Source organism: Centruroides sculpturatus, unplaced genomic scaffold (assembly GCF_000671375.1).
Source record: "Centruroides sculpturatus isolate CEXI.00-Female unplaced genomic scaffold, Cexi_2.0 scaffold420, whole genome shotgun sequence".
Classification (NCBI taxonomy): domain Eukaryota; kingdom Metazoa; phylum Arthropoda; class Arachnida; order Scorpiones; family Buthidae; genus Centruroides; species Centruroides sculpturatus.
Genome location: NW_019384618.1, coordinates 478877 through 505272, shown reverse-complemented (window position 1 = coordinate 505272; position 26396 = coordinate 478877). Strand labels below are relative to the sequence as shown.

The window sequence follows — 26396 nt, the reverse complement described above, 5'->3', positions numbered from 1 at the left end:
GCTAATTATCTGTGATTAAACGATTTTATTTAATTCAAAATAAGAAAGAATGTTTAATTATATAAATGTATTTACATATAAAAAGCTTGTAAAGTTCTTATAAAAAGAAGGAACAAACAACTCTTTTTTTATCATGGAAGTTTTTAAAGCAAAGAAAGTTTTATTTTTATTTTTAAATTTACTTTTTATTTTAGTAAATCTTGCAATAGTATATGTTCAACAGTTGAAGAAGGTTGCAACAGTGGAAATGAGAAGAAACATGAGTATTTGTCAGGAAACTTACATTTGATAAGGACATAACTAGCTTGACATATCAACCATCTACGTGTTTCTGACAGTGTAGGGAACTGTATACACAGGTGTCTTTCTTTGAATATTTTCACAGAATCGAAAAAAAGTGACGAAAAAAAACTTTCGTTTTTAAACGCGTTAAAGCCCTATTTTCTTATTTTTTTATTTTGTTTTTATTTTTACAAATTCAACAGTATTTTATATTTTTATATTTACATTCATTGTATATAGATAAATAATTATCTTTATTTGAAATCTGTTAAAAGCTAGAAATCAAACTAGAATTTAAAAATATTAGTAATTCGACCAAAACTGTTCATATTCATTTTAATTCTTAATTGAAAGCGAATGGGAAATCAGTTTTCATGGTGAAAATTCATTAAGCAAATTATTAGTAGATAATACTAAACGAGATCGAGTGACGAATCATCTTATCGCTATCAATCAGCTTGGTTTAAATCATTTTGATTTAACGCGTTTTAATCCATAAAAGAAATGTGTTTTAAAGGTGACATTGGGGTAAATATTTTTTCCTATTGTCAAGTAACACAATTGAGTACTCTGCTGTAGAGAAGAACACAAATCGAAGTTAGACGGAAAATGAAGCTAATTGAAAAGAATGTGGGAAGTTTTCCAAATAAAGCTGATGTTCTGATTACTTTTGAAACATTGGCTAATCATAGAAGTAAAAAGTTGATCTTAACGTAAGTTTTTCCATCTAAACAAATAACGACAAACTTTAATTGTTGACGTCTTTACCTACCATCCACTGGATGGAAAAGTACAGTACAAAGGACAATTCCCAGGCTATACCAAGTAGTCCAATTAAAGATGCTTTTAAGGTTTCTTATCACTTCAACACTTTATGACCTCAAAATTGATTAATATTTTCTATGAATATAAAAAACTTTGCCTGACTTTTTATTTTGTTACTTCATTATGAATTTACAATAAAAAAAGAAAAGATTTATGATATTTCAAGAAGACTTAATTACCAGCTTGTTTTTATACATACTGTACATTTAAATAAAATTTTAAGACGAAATAGTATGACGTAAATATAAAAAAATACTTAATATTTAAAACATAAAAATTTAATTTAAATAACTTCAGTAGAAGTCATTAAAATCTAAACTTAAATAATTCAAATTTTAATTAATAAAAAATAATACCCTATATAATTTTATGTATTAAATTCGTATATAATGAAACTAATATAATTTTTATAATTTTTTTTTATTTCTAATGTAAGTTAGACATTTTATTAAATATTTAGTAAAATTTTTATTAAATAAATACGTCTTTTTACGAAAATTATTTATAAAAGAATAAATTCACAAAAATGCCTAACTTAGCAAATTATGTATTCAGTATAAAACAGCTTATTATTTTAATAAGTAAGAGGAATTTTAATTTCCTTATCTATATTCAAGTCGTCGTGTATAGAACACGTGGTCTCTTCTCGTGAGAGACAAGCATCGACAATGTATCAAAGTTTGTTTGACCTACTTGCAGATCAGACAAAGGTCACAGTCTACTAGAAATAAGTGCATTCGGCTTTCCTTAACTTATTTCATAGGTAAAAGATGAAAGGAAATGAAAGAATCGACTTCACAAGAGAAATAGAGATAATAAAGAAAAATAGGTGTCGTTCCCCATTTCTCATCTCTTATCTAATAGGGATGGAAACACTAATAACTGCGATAACTTAGGGAATCTATGGCTATTAACTTTTGTAACCTTATTATTTATTTATTTATCTATCTGATAATTATATAACCATAATTAAGTTTACTATATTTTACNTTAAATAATAGCCAGTAATATATTTTAAATTACTCTAAATAGCTATAAAATCTGAAACTTATTTTTCTAGTTATTAGAATAATAGAGAATTTTTTAAAATGTCTCTTTATGAATACAAACACTCTACAATTCAAGAATGATATAAAAATATTAACTCTCATTATATCATCATTAATTCTATAATAGTAAACAATATAGTTTTAATAGCTTACTAGCAGATGTGAATATGGAATAATTCAAAATGGATCATACATATTGACTTCTCTATCTTGTATTTGTATGGCTTAAAGAGGCATTTAACTTCCTTCAATAATGATGGATATTTCTGTTGTACATTTGGCTTACATCCATTTTATGCCAAAATTAAGTGGCAATAATGCATTTTGTGTGCAGACAGATCAGAAAAGAGACTCGTAAATCCTTCAAAAGTAATTTTTGTTTTAGCTGTTGCCAATATTATTATTATTTCTCAGTTAGAAGAGGAACCATTTTATATAAATTGCGTTATTAAAGTTATTTCGAAATTAGCAAAAATCTTCATTAAAAAAAGGAAATTTATACAATTTCTAAATTGAAATATAAAAATAAAACGCAAAAAAAAATTAATTTATTAATTTGCACTGGCAAGAGCACTCGACCAATTAGAAAATGAATAGAAACGGTAGTGATTTATTAGAACTAATTATCCAAAATTAAATTAAGAAGGGAGAGATGTTAATTAATTTAAAGTTACAATAATTTTCCTAAATAAAAGTAGTTTAAAATTTTAAATAAAATATCTGTACTTTAAGGTTAACACGCAAATGATAAAATTCGAGTTGTCATTATTCAATCTATGTAAATTTTATTTTGTCATTTAATTTATTTTATTATCTAACAAATATTAAAATTATTTTCGCGATTAAGGATTGTCAGGTTATAAAAGATTTATTTGAAATAATATATAAATAGTGTTTTAAAAAAAAGACGAAAAGAAATCAATGTTTGTTGTCTGCAATAAAATTAAGAACTTTCTATTCGACAGTATAAATCAGAAGATCAACGAGCTTAGAGAGGAGAATCTAATGGAACAAGGTTCGGAAGCTAAACCGACCAAGCTAACACATCCTATTCCGTTATAAAAGCTAACAGAACCTTACCTGCTTCTGTTGTATACAATTCAGCAGGTATCTTCAACGTTCGATCTTTTTCCAGTTTGTTTAACGTCAGAATAGAATAGAACAAATTTTAGTAAAGCCACAGGTAGTTGCAGTTAAACTGGGTGAAGTTACTACGGTACATGTTGCTAGCTAGGCCGTGTCTGATGCCGCGCACCCTAGCCATTGGTAACATATCGGTCTCATTCATGGAGTCTTCTGGCCAATAGCTACACTCGTCTCTCCTGACGTCATCACCTGTAGCGTCAGAGCGTCGTAAACAGTCAGGATGCGGGGGAGGCTGTAGGAGGATGCTTTATGGAATAGGAAAAGAGTGGAACGGGAAAACAATTTCTTAGCCACAGATTGACATTGGATTAGTACTTCTTTAGTACTAAAAATAGCAATAGTTTTGAATAATCAATATATAAAAAAGTAAAGCCCATTTGTTCCGTTTTACGTAGTTTTTAATAATTACATCAATATAATGTAGAATTTTCTAAATTACATGTAGATAATTTCTTAATGAAACATATACATTTTAATATTACCCACATGCACAGGCATTAGCAGTTGTTCAATCAACTGACAACCACCTGTCAGGACAGCTGCCATACTCTAGTCCATTATATGTTTTCTCTTTAAAGTTCTCTCTTATCTTAAATAAAATTTAATAATGTAACCCTAGTAGTTAATTATTTTTCAAATAAGAATTTATAACCGAATAAATCTAAGATTATTTATTAATATTTCTAAAGTGTATTTTACTCAAATTTATAAAAATCAAGCAAAAATAAGTTGAAACTTCTCTAATATCAGCCTTGTAAGTATTTGTTTTTTTAATGCTGCATGATAATTTATTGATAACGCTGTCCTTCGATGCTTACTATCTGTTAATTATTTTCAAATAATTTATCAGCAATTATCTAATTCCAGTTATTTTCTATCGATATTTTATGTTCTTCTAATCTCATTGGTCCAATCGTTAATAAGAGATAATATTCGAAGTATAAATCACATATCTCCTAAAGTAAAAATATGATCGAAAAAAACATGTTTGGTTCTGGAAGGATCCGAATTCACGTTCTTCGGATTTATGCTGCATGGATTAACCAACTATTGGAACATTCACTATATTAGTTGTTACCATGGTAAAGTTAAATAATCCTATATAAGAATCCTACTGAACGAATATGTCCTGAAAAACAACGTACTATACATTATAATATATTCGGTGTATCACTGAAAGATATGAATTCAAATCTTTCCAAAGATTAAACTCACATTTTCTGATTAAATCTGTTTCTTGTATAGCCCTACATTTATAAAATTATATTCGGCATTACTTTTTATTATTAAAAATATATCATTTCTACATGAAGTAGGCTTAATTTAAACAAATAGAATATAAATTTTTCCTTTTTTAAAATAATTTTAATGAGAAAAATAATTGTTTAAAATTTGACGCTTTCGTTGAGTGATAGGTTTGATAGCTTTTTATAACAGCTTTATTTCAACATTGTTGATATTGTGGATGATATAAAGAATGTCGTACGATTCAAAAGGACCTCAGGCTGTGTTTTCATATTTGAATGAGAAATAATAGCCCGCATATAAAGAAATATGAATGTTATGTGGGTTGGATATTAATCAAAATATATACCTCTCGGTAATAAATTCTGGAGAAATGAGTTTATTAATGATTTGGTATTATTGAAGTGAAATAAATAACCTTTCATCGTTCTATTAGAGAATAAATTTTCAGTGTCCTGAGGACAACCAAGAAGCCTTCAAAGTGGAAAGTTGTCCCCAAGCGATGACGTCATTTATCCGGACCGTCTGATACATTCTCACGCCTGTTTATTTAGGGGAATTGCATTGCACCGTATTTTACATCCTTCGTAAAATTACTTAAATGTACAGTACAGTACGTAACCTAGACCGAGTGCAGAAAATAATGTGTAATGTAAATTTTACAATTTGTTAAAAGTATTCTTTACAATGCTTAATTTCATTTAATCCGTTCTCCTGTAATGAAAATTAATCTATTTTATGTTGGTTAAATCTGATTAAAATATAAGGTAAAAATTAAAATTTTTGGAAAAGTAATTCGAGCAGAATAAATTTGATTTTAATACTTTTAATCTTAAAATATCGTCTTCTTTTCGAATTAAGCTTTCGAGATTAGATTATATCATAAATATTTTCTTTTTCGTCTTAAATGGCTGTCAATTGGATCTTACATTTTGAAGAATTTTTCAATAAATTTAAAAGAAAGTTTAAGAAAGAACATTTCTTTCGTCCCTTTAGGAAATAAATGTTTATATTTAAATATTAACTGGTAATATAAATAAAAATGATAGCTAGCGTTGTTGGCAGCGCATATTCATTTTATTGAATTATCGTAATGGCGACGATGCATCTCTTTAAATCTTTTGAACTGTCAAAACCATTTATTGTTTCCACTAAACACCATAGGTCACAAATGTACTGCATCGTGATGATAATTAAGCATATTAAAGCCAAAAGACAATTTCTCTACCACGCGTTTAATAATAATTAATCCAAAAATATCTTTTTAAAAAGTATTTTCGTCATTACTAATTTTATAATGAGTAGACAAACTCATACATCTCATCGCCGTTAAGATAATGAAGTTCTTAATTAAAACGCTTCATCTATGATCTATGAATTAAAACTATATTATATTANGTCGTTTTATCGGCAAAACGGCCAAAAATCAATAGGTCTGCCACAGAAGTGCATTCAATCACAACTTCGACCGCAATAGCACACAGCTGAATATAAACCTGTGGAGAATTCTCAGTGTTACCTAATATGTTTCTCAAAAAAAAAAAACCTTAGCAGATTTTCCAAAAGAAGATATTTTACTTTCATAAAATTAAAACTGTACTTGCTCGTGTCCTTGTTCTCAACTGCGTATATTTTTAACAGTTTTTCTAGTCGAAAGATCAACAGGTCTAAGCTTTGCCCAAGGCTTATATCTGACAAGTGATGAAAGTTCTGCACAGGATTTCAATTTTTACATCGCCAGGATTAAGTTTGTAGAGAAAGACGTCGTCGCTAAACTCCAATCCCATATACAGTACACTTTTTCTAGTTTCACACTATTGATAATTATTATATATTATCGTTAATCGTTGTAGTAAACATGAAGAATTTCCAACATCTGCCGAACAAAGTAATGTTTGATCAGCTGATAACTACGTTTACAAGGCTACTCCGGCATACAACGAATGAAGTAGGTTAGTATTTTTTTTAATTCATTTTTTAAATTAATAAACAATAAACATCTTCACTTCTATATATTTTAAGAGCCGAAAAACATAATTTTTTTAAACCTGTGTTAAATATATTTTAATGTTATTAATCGACAATGAGGTAGATATAAATTCAAGCTGGACTTAAATAATGTATTTTAAAGTTAAATAAAATTCTCCTTAACTTATTTCATAGGTAAAAGATGAAAGGAAATGAAAGAATCGACTTCACAAGAGAAATAGAGAGTATTTAAACTAAACTCACATATATTGGAAAGTTGAATGATATTAAACTATATTGAAGTGTGAGAAACTTGAAATATGACATAGGAATTGCTGTCGACANCTGGACTTAAATAATGTATTTTAAAGTTAAATAAAATTCAAATTTTATTTACTTTTATAAAAAAAAAATTATATATTCGTTTCATTTCGATTAAATTCTTAAATTTCTCAACTGTTATTTCCAGTTGTAAATATTTATAAGAAATTATTTTGAATTCACATTTAAGCCGTGGAAATTTGTTCCTTTACTTTATCTCTGGATTGAATTATGAACGAAGAACTTCTAAATTGGGACAACTTGTGTATTTCATTTGTAGATTTTGGAAGTCAATCTAGGTTGTTGGAGAGAGTAATTCCCAACAGGTTTCAAAGCGATCACATGTGAATAATGAATCAGAATTTCTCGTAAGCCATTAATCCGTTGAATAGACTGCCGATATCCTATTTCTGTTATCATACATGGCACTTAAGTATCTCATGGAGTCTTCATCCGTCTTGACACTCTAACTGATTCAGACATGATTGCAAAGGGTATTACTTATGCACATTGAACTAATTTTAAAGGATTCATCCTATCAAACTACAGCTTTACTTCATTGACACTATTCAAGATAATCGAAGTCCAACGTGCTATTTTTGTCCATTTTCTGTAGGCTATATCAATATTTTCATCTAGATACCCTATTATCGATAATATTTCTGTATAAAATAAAACTGAATTTAATACAAAAGATAGGATTTATTTTTTTTATCTTAAAATTTTCTTTAAAAAAAGACGACTTTTTGATATTTGATACAATCCATACAAAAAAAAAAAATTTAATGTCGAAAATAGAAAAATGCAAGAAATTGAACAATGTTCTTTTGACGTCATTCTGTAACTAGTTTTTGTTTAGACAAGAAGCAAATGTATTCGATGTATTCTTTTTCCGGTGGCGTCACTTATTTCCGGCAAATATCACTTCCAACTGAAAAATATTCGATCATAATGCCTGTTGAAATGATAGAAAACCTGCTTGGTGCATATGCAGAATCAAAAGAAAATTACATGTGACGAATATTTTCTTATCGAACAATTCTGTATACATTTTATTAAAATTTCGTTACATATATAAATTCAAAATAGGCTTATTTCTCCTATCAAAATATTATCTAATCTAACGTAATTCCAAAGTCAATCTGTGGTTCTAGAGAAAATTTTACAAGGGGGGAAGAATTAAATTACTTACTTTACGCATCTACATGTATATTTCTTATATGTTTATATATCTATTCTTAAATTTAATAAATTTTATTTTATAGAATATCGCTCTAACCAACAAACAGAACTCTTTACATGATCTACTATAGATTTACTCAGTATTAGCTTTGTGTTGCTTTATTGTTATATATGATTTGAAACATTTTATTACATTTTTCATGTAAGAGTGATCTACAAACTTTTTAAATCAACGATATATTTTTTACCAAGAAAATTTTTTACTCATATCAAAATAAATCACATTACGTCCCTTGGGAGTGACGAGCTTCAGTTTACGGAGTGTTGGAGAACATATAAGAAGGAAAATATTTTTTTCCACTTATTCACGTGCCGAGAACATGTGGTTACATTTTATTTCCTGCTAACATCAGGTAAATGATGTTTCACACGACGTGTGGAGTAGTAGCGATACACTGAGTCTACAAAAACTTCAATTTCCCACCTACTAGTAACTAATTAATTAGTTTTTTTTTTTTGTTGTAATAAAATAGATCAGTACTAATTTCGTTTAGAAAATCTTGTTATGTGGCTAAATTTATTAAGATGACAATTTCGAGTTCATTGACATATTCAAATCGTAGGTTTTTGACTTAGAACTATCTAAAATTACAAAATCGTATTTTGCGTTAAAACTTTTATTAATAAATTCGACATGTGAATGACTGATAAGTAACTAATGCAATGTATCCAACAGCCTGTAAATTATAGCTCAAATCGAATTAAATCTATTTGTCTTATCAGCGTATGCCCTTGAGTTTCGCAAAGTTTTTGAAGTATTAATATACTTTACGAATAAACTCGAAAAATTATAACTATCAAATTACAGAAACATACAATTTTATAAGTTAATTATAAACTTTTATATTGAGAAAATTAATCGAATTGAAATTTAAATTGACAAATTTACGGAATATTTTCAATGGTATTAAAAGTTTTGCTCTATCGAATGTTAATGGCTAAAAGCAATTCTCTTATACCAATGCTGATAATTATTAATTTTATAGTTAAAGCTCAATTATTGCTTGAGTTTCGGTCATAAAATAGTAATATAAGGAAGAACAAAGAAAAAAAAAACAATGTTGAGAACAAGTCTGTAGTTTTCTATTGAAACATCTGGTGTACCACTTGTTAAAGTTATCGATAAGATAAATTTATTTGTCGAGCTATTAAGCAAGATGGTATCTTTAGTTTCCCTTTTTTACTATAGAACAAAATATTGCTCACAATAGATGCCTATTAATTAGAAAATCATCACTTTTTACGATATTTAATTAAACTCCATTATCATCATTGCTACTAAGTGTAAACAATTAGACTTTTCTAATAAACTATAGATTACTTGATTATTGAAAATAAATTTAATGTAAATTACGGAAAGGATAAAAAAAAAACATTTCATTCGATTAATATAGACTAAGTTCTTTTAATAGAAATTTTCATATAAAATTAAAGCATAGACAATTTGTTAATCGGTTATTATTATAAAGACTTCATATTATATCCATAAATTATTCCCTGGCGCACATTATAGACCTAGAGATACAGTATAGTAAATTATTTAAACAAGGAAAATTTCAGAAATTCTGATTAACCTCTATACCTCATGCATGTAATTAAAAGACGTAGGCATACAGATAAACAGACTGAATGTAAACAATCGAATTGAGCCTCTTAAATCATCTTATTGAGTGCAAAATATATAAATTTCCCAGTTATTTAGTACAGAAGTAAATTATTTTTTTTACTATTAAAGTTTCAAAGTAAGAAACTTCATTCTTTAAAAAATTAATTCTTAAAATAACAAATCTTCAAGAAATGTTAAAATAAGTTTTGAGAGTACTCACGGATAAAAATTGGATTATAATGCGCACAAACTTAACGGATTTAGAATATTGAACCTAGAACGCAATTAGAGTTAAATATCGCTATTCATTGGGAGAATCAAGATTTAATTTAATAGTATATTTGCGATTAGCAGACTAATTTATAGTCTATAGTAATTGTATGTCCGTCTATATCACATCTGGCAAAGCGACTGACTGTCGCCTGCATCTGCATTTTGCCAGTGCAGTACATGTTGGTAGAACGACACATCTAAAGCACTCTCGTTACTTCAATGACGAATTGTTGTCTAGGAAATTCCGAATACACTATTTAATGTTTCCTGTTATTTAGTATACTCGTTTGCAGTATTCTTTTGTAAATCCTCCATGTGTTTGCTATAAAAGGTACTAGTAATGGCTATTCTAGATGTAGTTCGCTTATAAGTAATTTAATTTAATTCTTCTATAACGATGACGATAAGTACTCTACTTTTAGACGATAATAAGATATGACTAAACCTATATTTTTATTAATTAAGTCTGAAATTTGGTTATCTTTCCTCAAATACATTTTTTTTTTCTTTCGATCCGCTTTGGAAACTTATAAATAATTAAAATATATTTATGGAAAAAGGCTTTTAAATTTTGAATTAATCATTTTAAAAACAAAGCTTTCGTTTTAATCTTATTAGAAATTCGTCTGAATTTACTTGCATTTTTTAGATCTATCTAGGAAAGAAAATTATTGTATGAATTGTTTTTTTGAAGGGGTTGTTTGGCTTATTTAGAGATGATCTCTTATTGTAAGTAATGACTATTTAAAAACCTATTTATAATTAATCGAATAGAAGAAAATAAACAAGGTGCTTGTCAGACAACAAATTCCGAAGGGATTAAGCAAAGGATTAGGCAGTCAATAGTATTAGGAAGGTGGTGAGTGGACTACGGGTTCAACCACTAACCTCCATTACAACAAAGATGAAAACTATTGATATTTGATTTACAACTCTTAGTCTTCTAAGTATCTAATAAAAATTTCAGTTATTCATCTATTTTGTTAATTCCTTTCTATAACAATATATATGTATTAGAAATACAATAAACTATAATATTTCATATTTAATACAAGATTTTCATTACTATAGTTATCTTTAAAAATTAAATTATTTGGTTTATTTTTTTTACATCTGGTATAATAAATTATTCTAGTAAATGCTTATCACTATTAATCGAATAATATATTCTATTTTCAGCACTTATCTAAACGAAAAGATATTATATCCGAGATGATCAATAATCAAATAAAACTGTTACAGAGTAAAAAGAGATTAAATGATTTCATAAAAAAACACTCCATTTAAGAAAAGTTATTAGGGTACCGAGTTTAATCGAAAGTATATTTAGTCATCAACAAGAAGAAAAAAATAGTAAGATTGTAGCAAATCCCATTGTTCGTCCTCTCTCATAAGATTTGTCCAAAGTTAATGTTTAATCTTGTCAGAAGTAAACTCGGCAAAACTTGAAAAGGAACGAAAACAAACTAAAGCCTAGAAAGACAATAACTATTTTAAAGTGTCGGTATCAATAGGTAGGTTAATGGCTTCTGGAATTTCAATTAAGGTGCGAAATAGCCTATCACAATATACAACAAGACGCTTTTAGTCATTTACTGCCATTGAAGCGATAATTTGCTTTAGTTTAACAAAGTTTAATTTTTTTTCCTTAAGATATGACGGTGATTTTTTTTCTAGCTGAGTATTTATGGCTCGAAATAAAATCGAGAATTCTTTCCATAATATTCTCGATACTTACGAATATCTATAAATAAAAGAGGATGAATAAACTAGTAAAGTTTAGAGCGTGAAAAAGCAAATTTCTCCTGTCTTATATTTTAACGGAGCGTAGAAACTGTAGTCGACAGTTCTATCGACGGAGGTCGTTGGGAGCGCACACCTTCCTCCTCCACACTTCACCTGAAGTATCCGTCCGTTGCTTAGCAACCACACCAACCCCGAGACCACTGACAGTTGAAGGTAATTGTATTTGGAGTTCCAGCATATGACAACATTTCTCCTTCCATAGCTGAGCAAAACCGACAGAAAATTCTGAGTCTTGCAAAACCATCTATTCTCTGCCATTTTTCTATTTTCTCTTGTTTGTGTGTGGTTTGAAAGCGATTGCTTTCCTCTCTGATTACAAGGAAGATTATCTCCTGAGCTTTATGGTAAAGCTAACGCACAAACGCAGTAATAAATGATATATTGTAGTCGATACCGACGGATACTACACAATAACCAATCTTCTTTATGTAGTCTATACCGAAATGCCTGGACTTTAAAGTAAAAAATTTTAAACAATAAAGAAAAATTTCCTTTTTAAACATTATCCGAATCAAAAAATGATCAATCATTCCCGTGACAAAAATAGAAAAAAATTTGATGCAATAGTTTGGTTGACTTCAAGAAAACTGACGAAAATCTACAGTTTAAATTTCATTCGTTTAAAAGAAAGAAACTTTAATGACATTAAAATAACTTTTATTTAATTATCTAATAAATAATAAAGTTAAATTACATATCTCGATTATACGAGATGCCAGCTCTGACCGAACAATTTTAAAATTTTATAACTTGTGTATATAAATATATATTACTCAAATTGTCATCTGAGATAAGAATATAACAGATATCAGAACTGTAAGATTCAAACTGCTACACAGTCTACCCTTCAGGAAACTTACATGTGGCATAGTGCAAGAAGGATTTACTCTGTAGTCATCCTGACATGGTGCGACATCACACAGATATATTACAGTCCCGGAGGGATGCAATATAGAAAGAGAGGCCGATGTGCTTTATTCCTCGAAAATTCACAAAGCTGAGGTAACCTAAGGCAATAATGGTTTCCAAATCAATTTTCACGTAAAACATTCATATATTTTGAAAATTGAAAAGTGTATTCGCATATTTAATATCGATAAAAAATATAAAGGTGCCTTTATATGTAATATATATTATTTATTTACATACAAACATGCGTTTCTAAATATGTATATAGGCCTATACATTTCGATTCTTACGCATTTTCCTTTTTTTGACTAGAATAAGACGGTTCATCAATAATGGGAAGTGATGTTTCAAGAATGTTCTCATTAAGGATGGGAATGTTTATCGACGTAAAAGATTTTCCTTAGAATGGTCCCCCTTCACATCTTATAACATTTCTGACGGAAGATAACTAATTGCTCTCTATACTTATGTTTAGTCTCCCTACGGATGTATCTTTTATGTTTCATCTGATTACAAAGTTATTTTCACATTTTTTTATTTTAAATATAATTGATTATTTAATTAAAGAATAAATTGGAAATTATTTATTAAAATCGAATACTTATACGGTTGACAATCGTATTTTAAATTAAAATTAGTGAATAATTTAGAAATTTCTTTGAATGTTTTATAAATTATTCAATAATTTTCTTTAATTACGAGAATCAAAAAATATCAAAAGCAGAAGATTCTTATATAGATATATATTGGCTTATATTACAGGATATAACAGCTTAACAGAGAAATGCGATTACAGACGGAAAAAATTGAGAAAAACATCCATTTTTACTGTTACTTTTTTATGTATAAGGCATTAAAAGTAATCTCCGTGATCAAATTTGTCTGAATAATGCATCCGAAGGGATGTTATAGTAGTAGAAATTATAATAATTATTATAAATTAACCATCTGCATCATGGTCATTACCCATTCTACAGGTTAATAAAAGAATGTTTCCTTCTTTTATATTGTATAAATTGCAATTTAATGAAAATGGTAACGTTTGGCGGAGTGTAATCAGTTTTAATAAATCAGTTTCTTTATAGAGAGTCAAGATAGGTGGTGATGCGAGTCTATAGAGATTAGGGTAGGAAATCGTACGATTCGTGAGGAGACTGCGTCCAATGTCAATAAATCCGATTGACCTCATTCATCTGTCACATTAATTGACAGGATGAAAAAAGGTGTCTAGTCTGAAAGAATTAAAACATTCTCTCTTCTTATAATGTGTTCTAACATGTTGTAAACAAAGTTGTAGTTTTTCATGTCTTCTATTTTTTACCCCGTAATTGAACTTTATTACTTTATAGTCGACAATGTTTTTATTTATCTTCTCGGAGGATAGGCGGAGGATCGGAAATCGAATTGAGAAACTGTGGAATTCTAAGACCACTAAAAATATCAAAGGTGATTTTCTATTATGACTGACAGCTAATCGTTAATCGGTATTACCGAACAAGAAATAGCTAATTGGACCATTTTAAATTTTACATAAGATATTCTTCAATTTTCTCATCGCCTGTCTAAACTAATAAGTCATTTTTGTTACGTCAATCGATATTAATCAATAAAGATTCAACCACCTTCTTAATAATTAAATTACAATGTTGGCTCTCTACATTTTTCTTGTAACTATACAAATAAAAAAAATATTATTTATTGCGAATACAAAAATTAGAAAGCATTTTAAATATAAATAAACCAAAGTCCAGAACATTCAAAATTTTCTAAATTAAAAAAGAAAAATGAATTCTTTTTAATCAAGTATTTTTTACGACATTCTTATCAAAACTTTTAAATTCTTCTTGTTGATATGATTAGTGTAAATGATTAGTCACATAGAAAACAAACAAAATCATTAATTTAAATAACTTCCTACGTATCTGTTAATAAAACCCCAGTCGTAAAGGCATCGAAATGAATTTAAAATTTACATTATTCAAGATAATTATGCCAAATATAAAATAGAAAAAATTAACTAGTAGAAAGATTCTAAAAATAAAATTCAAAGTACTTTCTTAAATATTTCTCTTTCATCAATACGTAAATAATTAATACTTTACTATTAATAATTAGCGGAATATAATTAATGATTTCAAAATTTTTACGTAGTTTTTATCATTATTATTATTAATAATAATAATAAGACATATTAAATTTTTTTAAAGAGTAAAATAAAATAAATTCTCAGACGAATTTCAATATAATAGATTCAATAACACATCTCATACAAACATTATTAATAGTTTCGCATATTTAACACAACTGATAACATATTTATTATTTCTCATATCGTAATATTTAATTAAATGAAAGTAAGATACTAGATTAAAGTGAATAATAATTCTATTCTTTAACATTGTAAAAATTATATTTATATATTTACAACTTTCATTTAATCTTCGTATATTGTTAATTAACATAGTAAGATAATTACGAAAAAAAAGTTGTTTTAAAATCATTGTATCCACTTCAGGAAGATGATAAATCATTGCCTTAGTGAATTTATGAACCAAATAATTTCCATATTAAACAAGGATCCAGATGTGAGGATTAAGCCGGTCTCTAACACTTACGATTAGGATTAACGAACGATATCATGCATGAAAGATGCCTATTAGATGTACTCTAATAAGGATCTAATTAGCATCTTTATAATGAGAAACTTATCGCCAATATTAAAATCAAACAACGCTTTGACAGAAATATGTTTAGACCACTATGATGTAATCCTCCAATCAGTTTAAGATGAATCTTTTAATCAATGATAAAACAATACATCAAAAAGAGAGGACATTATATCACTGACAAAAACTAGTAAAACTCGAAAACTTATTTATCTTAATCAAATATAAGAAAAAAACAATCAATTTCTTGTTATAAAATTATAAAAAAAAAACATTAATTATAAAATTAGATAGGGATAAATATCTTTAAGATAGCTAATACATTGAAGGAAGACATAAATCAAGTACACGTTACAAAGCTTAGCGCTAATCTGTCATTAAATCCAACACATAAGAAAGCCGTAAAAAGCATATATACATATAAACCATTGAAGTATTGTACTCACTTCAAAAATTCTAATTTGGATCACATTGATAAGCAAAACACGCAAAGTGTATCGTGCATGTTGTTTTGATCCAATCAAAGGAAGAAAGCCGACAGGAAGACAAAGTCAATAACAAAGCATGAGATGGTTCCTAGTTTATCTGCGAGCGCCAGACGTCCTAATGAGACGCTGACTCTTCGATGCTGACGTCCTTCGACCTTTTGCACAACAACCGAAGAGGATAGAATAACAAACCAGAACTAAATTCAGTCATGTTATCACCTTCCGGCACAAGAATCTAGACACACCGAACTTAGTCCCGATATTCTTCTTTGGTGTTTCTCATCCCTTCTATCATACAATCGATTGCCTTAAGCCGAAGGAAACATCTTAATTCTATTTTGTATTCTTTGTCGTTTCCAAGTTTACTAAAAATTTAATAAAAGGACTCTACAAAAAGTATCCCCTCGGCCATAAATATCTTTCTGTTCTTCCTTCGGGCTTTATACAGACTTTTATGTAATAATAATCCGTGTAGTAAAGGAGTAAAATTAGTTAAATTTACACTCCTGTAATTATTGTTACATTGCATGCTACATATATTGTGCAGTGAAGCAATTCCATAAACTCCAGCCAATGTTATTCGCGATAGACTCCGCTTTATTCTACTGCTTATTTATTCTCTTTACACTTAATTTGCATAATTTTAATAAACAAAAAATAATTAATTAACTATTCGTTACGAAAAGAACTACTCACCTTAGTTTAAGAATTAACTCAATGATTTATTTTCGATATCGTAATACATCCAAGACCGATGTAACCTTTAAAAAGTGTAAAAGATATTTCATTAATTTATTTATAAAAAAAACTTAATTATGTTTAAAATTTAAAACAATTTTATCGTACAATTTAAGTAAAAACTATAAAAACCATTTTCTAATTTAAGATAATAAAATTAAAATGTAGCAATTATATATTATTACTTTTACTTCTTGTTATGCCACGTGTTGCGTTGCAATCACATAAAATCAGAAAAAATCATTATATTTATTAAAAATAAAACTGAATAATGAATAATTAACTTATATGCAAATATGTAACTAATGACATATTTAAATGTTTTATCTTTTAATCATTTTTTTCTGCGCTAGATGTCGCCATCGTACAGTGCCCCACTTCGTTGTAAGGTTAATAATAATCTATCAGCTAATTATATCTCCATTAATTATTTTAACGTAGATCTAATTAAATTATTAAATATTAAACTATTTATTTTGCAACTCTTCTAAGTGTTTCCATGATATAAAATACTAATATTAAGCTATTTAAATTCTCTTAATTATTAAACAATAGTTCATAGGAACTTTCACGAATTAGTTTTAGTGTTAAATAAATACAAAAAATAACAATAAATAAAGTGAAATATTCCTATATTCTTTCAGTAGCAACCGCTTTCAGACGTAAATGCATTTACTTAGGCTACATTGAAATGATAAGTAAATTTGCCTTTTCTATCAGAGTTCAAGTCCACGAGTGTTTAGCAAATATCAAAATTTTTGATAAGCGAAAAGATTTACGTGGGCAAAATATATATTTTTTTATTTATTAAAATTAATATAGAAATAATTATTAATATATAAATTAACAAGGATTTTAAATTACAAATAATTCTAACTTAACACAGTAATTTCTGTAATTTTTTTTCTTTGTATTAAAACTCAGATATAAAAAATTAATTGTAAAACGTATATTTCAGTCGTATATTGTTAATTAACATAGTAAGATAATTACGAAAAAAAAGTTGTTTTAAAATCATTGTATCCACTTCAGGAAGATGATAAATCATTGCCTTANAATAATTCTATTCTTTAACATTGTAAAAATTATATTTATATATTTACAACTTTCATTTAATCTTCGTATATTGTTAATTAACATAGTAAGATAATTACGAAAAAAAAGTTGTTTTAAAATCATTGTATCCACTTCAGGAAGATGATAAATCATTGCCTTAGTGAATTTATGAACCAAATAATTTCCATATTAAACAAGGATCCAGATGTGAGGATTAAGCCGGTCTCTAACACTTACGATTAGGATTAACGAACGATATCATGCATGAAAGATGCCTATTAGATGTACTCTAATAAGGATCTAATTAGCATCTTTATAATGAGAAACTTATCGCCAATATTAAAATCAAACAACGCTTTGACAGAAATATGTTTAGACCACTATGATGTAATCCTCCAATCAGTTTAAGATGAATCTTTTAATCAATGATAAAACAATACATCAAAAAGAGAGGACATTATATCACTGACAAAAACTAGTAAAACTCGAAAACTTATTTATCTTAATCAAATATAAGAAAAAAACAATCAATTTCTTGTTATAAAATTATAAAAAAAAACATTAATTATAAAATTAGATAGGGATAAATATCTTTAAGATAGCTAATACATTGAAGGAAGACATAAATCAAGTACACGTTACAAAGCTTAGCGCTAATCTGTCATTAAATCCAACACATAAGAAAGCCGTAAAAAGCATATATACATATAAACCATTGAAGTATTGTACTCACTTCAAAAATTCTAATTTGGATCACATTGATAAGCAAAACACGCAAAGTGTATCGTGCATGTTGTTTTGATCCAATCAAAGGAAGAAAGCCGACAGGAAGACAAAGTCAATAACAAAGCATGAGATGGTTCCTAGTTTATCTGCGAGCGCCAGACGTCCTAATGAGACGCTGACTCTTCGATGCTGACGTCCTTCGACCTTTTGCACAACAACCGAAGAGGATAGAATAACAAACCAGAACTAAATTCAGTCATGTTATCACCTTCCGGCACAAGAATCTAGACACACCGAACTTAGTCCCGATATTCTTCTTTGGTGTTTCTCATCCCTTCTATCATACAATCGATTGCCTTAAGCCGAAGGAAACATCTTAATTCTATTTTGTATTCTTTGTCGTTTCCAAGTTTACTAAAAATTTAATAAAAGGACTCTACAAAAAGTATCCCCTCGGCCATAAATATCTTTCTGTTCTTCCTTCGGGCTTTATACAGACTTTTATGTAATAATAATCCGTGTAGTAAAGGAGTAAAATTAGTTAAATTTACACTCCTGTAATTATTGTTACATTGCATGCTACATATATTGTGCAGTGAAGCAATTCCATAAACTCCAGCCAATGTTATTCGCGATAGACTCCGCTTTATTCTACTGCTTATTTATTCTCTTTACACTTAATTTGCATAATTTTAATAAACAAAAAATAATTAATTAACTATTCGTTACGAAAAGAACTACTCACCTTAGTTTAAGAATTAACTCAATGATTTATTTTCGATATCGTAATACATCCAAGACCGATGTAACCTTTAAAAAGTGTAAAAGATATTTCATTAATTTATTTATAAAAAAAACTTAATTATGTTTAAAATTTAAAACAATTTTATCGTACAATTTAAGTAAAAACTATAAAAACCATTTTCTAATTTAAGATAATAAAATTAAAATGTAGCAATTATATATTATTACTTTTACTTCTTGTNACTGATTTTAACCAGTTCTATAGTAAGGTAACATTCCAATAGACAATATGCAAAGCTTTTTTTTCAGTTTACAGCAGTATTTATTACACAAAATTTAAGTAAAGCTTAACATGCCGATCTTGCCCCGGTCTCCCCTAATAATTCGATTAGAACATTTCAAATTGGTTGTATAAATGTTTCCCAATGGACTAAACGACATATTTTTCAATAAATGCGAAAAGAACTATTTTAACAAAATGTTTACATACCTTTATTGATCTTTTACTTTATAAAAGACAGTTTTAATTAATGTAAAGTTTAATGTCCTTTGAAGTCATTTTTATTTATTTCGCGTAAGGAGTTTATCTTTAGTACAATTTTTATAATTGGAGTACGTATTTAGAAACTTTAAAAGTTCGTAAAACGATCTTATCGTTATCATTATTTTCCTTTTATAATTATATTTAAACTTGGCTTTAAATAAATATTAATCAATTAAGTAAAATTATTAAGTTTTTCTACAATTAAAACCAAAATTTTTCAATAGATTATTGTTTTAAAAGTTAATATTTATATTTTAATTTTGTAAGTTTAAATAAAATTAGTATTATTATAAAATTAAATATTTCATAAGTGAATTTACTGTATAATATTTAAAGTCTTCTACTGTATAACCTTAATGTTTAAAGAGAGTCAGCAATGATTTAGAATGAAATGTTGCTTTAAGGATATTTATCGATTGAAATCTAATTGTAAAAGTAAATGAAGGATGAACAGTTTATTCGAATCTAAGACAGAAGCCATCGTATAAAAGTTTTACACTATATCCAACAGTGGTATTGAGCCACGTTGTAAACAGAAGGTAACAAGTTGAAACATTAATTAGTATGGATATCCAGTGGCAAGACTCACTTGTCACTGGTTATTGCAGCTTACTTTACACTCACCTTTCTTAATCATTAATTTAATATTTAAATTTATATCGGAATAAGAGACTTCGCTGATTGTCAGTCCAAGCAATAAGAAAGTATTAGAAAAAAATCTACATCTAGTTAAACTTAAAAAAGAAGAATTTAATTTGTCTTGCATCTGATAAAAAAAAAGGGGGAAAAAAATATGTACTGTGTTAGTAGAAAGTTAGTTGTTGGAGAAAGAAGACGACGTTGGTTATAATGTAAATCAGCAGGAGCTTCTAATGGATGCAAAGTGACAATGATGAATGGGTGTCCATATCTGGAGATAGCATTTCCATCCGCAGACACGCCCGCTGGCCTCGCTACACAAAAAGACACCACACCAATTGCTTTTTCTTGATGATGTTTCTCTATCCTTCGGATTTACTCTATATTAAAGTACTTTGATCCGAAAGGTAAGCGTTTCTTTCCAAATATTTTTTGAATTTTAGAAATTTATAAAATAACTTTTTCTTGTTTTCTTTAAAACGTTTCGAACCGAACTTAAAAATTTAGAAAATAGTTACTATAAATGTCGAGAGAGGTCGTTAGTTGCGTAAGAAATTGTCGCTTCCGTATAATTGCTCTTGCGCCTTTCGACCAACTGGCGGCGAAAGGTGTAAATTTTAAATCATTTCGATAAATTAAAAAAAATTTATTGAAACGATCATAAAAATGATCATTTTTTAAAATTTTGCCGCGAGGATAAATATTTCGTAAAATAGATACGGGACATTCACTCATTACAAACCTGTCAAATGCCTAGTCAGGTCGGTGACAGTGCTTTATAGTTTTTTTTTTTTCTACACAGATTTATTGCTCTTGTGTCTGTAGAAGTTTGTACGATTCTTTAATATATTGGTTTAACTGAATTTAACATGGTTTTTGTCTAGAAAAGAACGATTTACGGTCGCAGCATGTACTGCATTGGTGATTAAGTAGTAAACATTGTCCATATATCATATTGCTTTTAGAAATTACTCAACTGTTAATTTAACTTGAATATCTGTTTTAACTTGCTAATATAATTCTATTCATATATTCATTTGTGATATATATTCATATATTTATATGAGTTATTACAATTCCTTCTATTCATTTATTAAGGAATACCTGAATTAATTTGTATTGTTTCTATGAACTAGTATCTAATGGTTTATTGGATACAACATCTATTCAAAAAATGTGATAGGATATTGACTTTATAACTGTTTAAAGAAAAATTAATTTAGAAACTGGGAATCGTCTATTTTACTAAAATGTATTTACATCATCACTTATTGCAGCATAATAAATCGGTTTATAAACCTATACTTTATAGCCCTGTATAACTTGTATAAACCTATAACCATGTACAAATCTATGTATAGAGCGATAAATACTTCAACTTTTGATAACCTTATGATCTCGATAAATTTACAAACTTCTCAAACCGATTTATATAAGATGAGACTTTTATGCTCATTTATCTTTTGGATGTTTTTGATGTTCATTCACCCTAAGTAAATGAGGCGCAAGCAATGAGAATGTAAAAAATCTTTAAAAAACCGGAAGAAAATTTCGGAACATTTTTAGAGACGATCAATAACTTCTAGGAAATGGAAAACTTTTCAGATCTTTCGTTACAATTCGTCACGATATAAAGTGACTTCTCAGAATTTTACACACATTATATGCGTGACAAACTGCCATACTGGCAACCGAAGAAAAGGATTAAAGCAACGTACTGTACAGTATATTTCTAAGTCTCTATAAAGAGTTGATTTCCGTTGAGTGTTCTATGCGTCCTTTTAATGTCAACTATCACTAGAGCTTAGAAGGGACTTCTTCAATTTACACAGAAAGGTGAGTACGTAAAATTAAATAATTCGTGAGTAATTAAGAATAGGACTTAAAACATTTTTGAAAATTAATATAATGACCGTCCGAAAAATGTAAAAATCGAGAATTTATATGATTTAAGTATATTTTATGCAGTTATTAAAAATGATGCAGCAGGCAATTCATCCGATCTGGAACAATTAGATGGCGTAGCCACATCACTCGACGGGAATGTCACGGTACAATAATGTCTTACAGTCATAGGTAATTCACGTACTTTTCCGTTACCGGCACAACACGCTTCACCAACCAATCGTATAGTTGCGTGAACAACAAAAAAAAAAGGACACTTAAAACACGGATATCTCGATAACTTGTGCTCGTATATTCCGATAATAATATTATGACCTTCCCGATGATTAAGTTTGTGCATCGAGACAAACAATTCGTTTAAACTACAATTCACAATATAATTATTAATAATTGGCATTATTCTCGCGTGCAGCACTTGTCCGACATGATAAATATCTACGATTCTAATACGGCACGTAACACGCAATTTTGATTTTATTTTTGAACGTGCAAGTAAGAGGATCGTTATTAAACTAAAAAGCGTTCGTTACTTTAGACGGTGAGAAAGAATGTGTTAGAGAATAGCACCATTGGTTAGTCTGACACCGTTAGTGAACGACACCTGACTGCTGCCCCGAGAATTACGGAGTGAGACGGAGCTAGTACCTGTAATTATCAGTGTTGTACTTGAGCTATATCAAACAACAAGATAATGCCACATGAGTCTTAGACGTGAGAGGCATTTCGGAGCTAAGAGTGGGTGGAGTCTCAACTGAGATAGCAAAAAGTTATTTTAAAAGACTGCATTTCCTTCCTTGTATCTACTCGAATCCCTTAATAAGCCGAAGAGACAGTATCTACAAATGTAGTTTTTTTTTTTTTTTCAAAATAAACTTTCATGAGGAAAGAGCAAAAATTACATTTAGAAATATGAACGTGTGCACAGATTTTTAATAATGCATTGTTTTGGTCAGGCACGTTGACATTCGGTTTCCATTATTTTGTAATTAATTGTGGTAAACGCCCTATAATTAGAATTAAATGCTCGGAATGGCCGCGACGAATGAAACAAGCAAATATTAAATCATGACTGTTCCTACGTGTAGTAAATATACTTACATTAACACGAATTTATGTATACAATGTTTTAAAAATAACTACGCATTCGGAATTAACATAGTTACTTGAATATATACTCAGGCAGATGATAGTGTTCGTGTTTTATATCTAATTCTTCCTTTTCTTGTCAGAAGGATTATGAAATTTAATAAACGGGTGAAAAAATATTAGCTTTGAAGGCATAAATATGGAATACATTTAAAATGCAGATCATTAAAGGTGCCCTTTTCAAAGTAAATGAGCCAGTTGCTACTTCTGGCGACATCTAGAGGAGAAATAGTGAATGAAATATCCTGTTGTTGGTCGAAACTAAAATCTCAATTATGTTGTCACGTTTACTGACACCGAGCTCTAATATCTTTCGTGGCTGCTCTTTTACTCGTCTCTTTGTTCAGCCCGGGCCACCTGGGGTTTGCTCTACGGAAAACAGAAGGTAGATGCTTCAATGACGTAATATTATCTTGTGTTGATAAATGAGATTATCAAAATGAATTTCGCCCACTGATTAAAAGAAGAAGAAAAATTTTGTAAATAAAATATAGCGGTCGATATAAAATTGTTTTCAATATAGCAAGATTATTTTATTAGTTTTTAAGAGGAAATTATTTGAGTAAAAAATAAAAACAAAATGAAAATTTTCCTTAGATTCTCTCATTAAACACTATACTAATTCTTTTGCCAATCAAGTTGAGTGAAGTGTGAAATAATTTTCAGTTTTGTTTTGTAGTGATTAGCTTTTACTCTCTTTCTCTCTACCCAATTAACTAACGATCTGTGACAATTGTTCACATTTAAATAAACAACGCTTGTTTCTTCCGCATTATCATTATCGAAATTATTCAAAAACAAGAATTAAATAAATTTTTTTGCTTTACACGTAAATAAATTTACGTGTAAAGCAAAAAAAAATTAATATTTCAAAAAGAAAATGCGCTTATTTTTTTATAAAGATATTTAGATTATAGGAAAGAATATAAAGGATNACTTTAACGATACGGAAGCCGTTAATGTGCAGATTACCTAGATACTCTGCAAATTACTTAGGTAATTTGAGAAATTGAACAATTTTCGCAGCTTTAACGGATCACCCTAGTTAATCTGCAGATTAGCTAGGTAATGTACACATTAACGGATTTCGAGCTTTAGCGGTAACATATATATTATCAATTCAAGAATTGAAAACAGAAATTCTAATACACCAAAATAGACTTTTATATAATACCTGTATTAGAACACTGGCTAAAAATTTAATGTTCCTATTGTTTCTAGGTTCAAAAACAACGGAAAAAATCTCTATAAACGGATATTAATAAATAAATACGTAGTAAATATAAAGAAATAAATGATAGCTTTTCTCTTAGAAAAGAACTTAAATTCCAATACTTATTTTTTATTCATTTTGGCTATAAAAATTATAAATACAGTAAAATATTTTAAATTAAACTTTAATAAATGCAAATTTAAGTGTAAATTAAATGAAATAAACAATTTAATTAATATATTTTTCATAACAAAGCTTAAAATATGATTATATAGCTTTTAATTGAGAAAATAATGATGATCAAAAAATATATTTTTACAGAGCTTATAATTTCCTACACTTGGAACATACCTAAGGCATTGTTTAACTTGTTTTAAGAAGCTCTTTTTGGTTGTTCTTCACGCATGAGGCGTTTCCTATATCTTATCTATTACATGTCATGATAGATCTACTCAGAATTACTTGTAATTATCGGATATTTTCATTATTGATAACTATCAATCGTTACGATGAGGTAATTTCAAGGTAAATAGTCTATGATGATACATCAAATATTGAAATATTCATGTTAGTGACATGAAACTTGCTTACCTTCGTGTCGGATAGTGGTTAGTAGAAACCAAAATTTAATTAAAAAGTTTTCACACCTTTTTTAAAGCTTTTCACGCATTACTTGGAGAACTAATCTACGAAGAAGTTTATTATTACATTCACTTTTATACAGTCTTAAAATTTCACAGCATTTATTGCATTGGATTTCTACATTCAAGGTTTAAATTATACGCTTTGAACTTTTGTCGTATCGATATTTAATAAGTATACTTGTCTAACTAAATATCAATATCATAATAAAATCTTTAATTTCTTTATTTTTATTATTTTTCATTATAGCCATAGTCTATAAATTATGTAGAATATAAAGATACTAATATAAAAAAAAATTTTTTAATTAAAAATAATCTCTTAACTTACAAGATGCAAATGTTAAATATATCAAGATAATGCTGCTACAATAATTCGCATGATTATCGTACTTATCTATAGATGAAAGGTCTGATTATAGTACATTAATTAACTTAGCAAGATAAGTCTAAATTATTCTCACAATACACCAAATAAAGATTATAAATGAATTCAAGCCTTATTATTAAACAAGAAATAAATGTTAGACTAAATTTTTCTTTCGGAGATGATACATTCTGTATTTTACATGTTGAAGGCAAATTGAAAATCGTTTTTATTTAGAACTCCTTCCAAAATATCTTTTACAGAAATGTTCATTTGAATATTATATTATTTCTAGAAGAGTGCTAATAAGTTAGAATAAAAATTAAATTGGTTAGAAAGATAGTATAAACTATAGTTTTATTAATTAGTTCTCTGACCCTGGAATCTCGTCACACATTAGATCCAGTTCGTGACAACCATTAAACTTTTATGTACTGCAGTAAATTGGTATAAATTTCCAAGGTCTTCAATCCAAGATTGCTGAAAGTTGGCATAAGTAGATGCGAGTAAACGTGGAACAATTTGGCTTCGGTTGCTTTTATGGCTTTCTACTTGAAAGTATGCAGTGATTGGAGATTTTTAATTAATATGTATCGACTTTTTCTTACTTTTTTCTTTACTTTTTTAAATTCATTTTATTTTTACCATAAAATTTCATCTAAATAATTCGTTTATTTGCTATATTAAACATTTAAAAAATGCGCATTATGGAAATTATTAAATTTTAAAAATATTAGGCCTACTAATAAAAAAAATCGCTAAAACTTTCTTAAACTTTCATTAAAAATTTAAAAAATTATAATTCCATTCATAGTTTGTATTCTAAATACGAAACAAGTTTTGTTTTATTT

At 28.1% G+C, this 26396-nt stretch overlaps 1 protein-coding gene and 1 long non-coding RNA gene across 11 annotated transcripts in view; one reads left to right on the top strand and one right to left on the bottom strand.

Annotated features, from left to right (window-relative positions):
* The window catches only part of LOC111625411 (class A basic helix-loop-helix protein 15-like), a 98105-nt gene that overhangs the window by 52388 nt on the left and 19321 nt on the right, over positions 1-26396 (bottom strand). For 3 of the 10 annotated variants that reach the window (XM_023368548.1, XM_023368553.1, XM_023368554.1), the window contains one exon: positions 19092-19156. The exons of 2 other annotated variants lie outside the window; for them this stretch is intronic. The gene's annotated coding sequence lies outside the window, so the exon portion shown is untranslated. Of the gene's footprint in view, positions 1-3236; positions 3590-6147; positions 6428-12164; positions 12771-16522; positions 16597-19091; positions 19157-26396 lie in introns of those variants that run through there. 5 more of the 10 variants (XR_002756721.1, XR_002756722.1, XM_023368550.1 and 2 more) reach the window with 4 other exon arrangements.
* LOC111625412 overlaps positions 20330-26396 on the top strand; it is a 120868-nt gene continuing 114801 nt past the window's right edge. The window contains exon 1 of the long non-coding RNA XR_002756723.1: positions 20330-20680. This is a non-coding gene — a long non-coding RNA (uncharacterized LOC111625412). The remainder of the gene's footprint in view (positions 20681-26396) is intronic.